We start from the raw sequence: 1,039 nt of genomic DNA, 5'->3' as shown, positions 1-1,039 counted from the left end.
TGTCAAATGCTTTGCACAAGTCCAGGTAGAGGACGTCAGTTGTTCTTCCCTTATCCACCAAAGCTGTAACCATGTCGTAGAAGGCCACCAAATTTGTCAGGCACAATTTGCCCTTAGTGAAGCCATGTTGGCTGTCACTAGTCACCTCCTTATTTTCCATGTGCCTTAGCATAGTTTCCAGGAGGATGTGCTCCATGACCTTGCCGGGCACAGAGGTGAGTGTGGTGAACCTGTAGTTCCCTGGGTCTTCCTTTTTTCCCTTTTTAAAAATGGGGGTTATGTTTCCCCTTTTCCAGTCAGTGGGAACTTCTCCGGACTGCCACAACTTCTCAAATATGGTGGATAGTGGCTTAGCAACTTCATCTGCCAGTTCCTTCAGGACCTGCAATGCATCTCATCAGGTCCCATGGACTTTCAAAATACACTTTTCAAATTTCATCAACTTCATTAGGAGCAACTGTGGTAATTACTAACAGTTTAGTCCAATGGGAAAGATACCCTATTATCTGTAATACAATTAAAATGAAAATAATATTCAGCCATCTATATTTTCAAATCTAATAATTAATACTCAGTATTGCCAGTGTTCAAGTAAAACCACGTCCTCATATCACATCCTCAAAAGTAGTTCAAAAGTCACATCTGGGAAGAAACAAGAAGTGGGAAGGAGAAGATAGAAGGAAGGTAAATCACATTCTGAAGTGTGCTATCTCTTTCTAATGACTAGAGTAAAATCTTAGGAAAAGTAGGCTTCTAAATCAGATGCCTCATTTAAAAGAATAAAGCCAGCTGAAAATCTGACTGTGAACCTCCAACAAATCAGTAATGTTTTCATCAAAAGTAAGTCAGATGACCCTAATTCTGAAAGCATTATTAAACTATATAAAGGGGAGAGTGCTACAGTAAGCAGCACATTATGATTATGAGAGCATATTTCTTACTATCCTAGAAGCTGTTCTACCAACTGTAGAAGAAAATGCTGTAATAAAGAGGAGAAGCACAAAGTGGAGACTAACATGGAGAGGAGAGGAGAGGAGAG

The sequence above is a fragment of the Aptenodytes forsteri genome, unplaced genomic scaffold (assembly GCF_000699145.1).
Source record: "Aptenodytes forsteri isolate BGI_AS27 unplaced genomic scaffold, ASM69914v1 Scaffold568, whole genome shotgun sequence".
Lineage (NCBI taxonomy): Eukaryota > Metazoa > Chordata > Aves > Sphenisciformes > Spheniscidae > Aptenodytes > Aptenodytes forsteri.
This window is presented reverse-complemented; position numbering follows the sequence as displayed.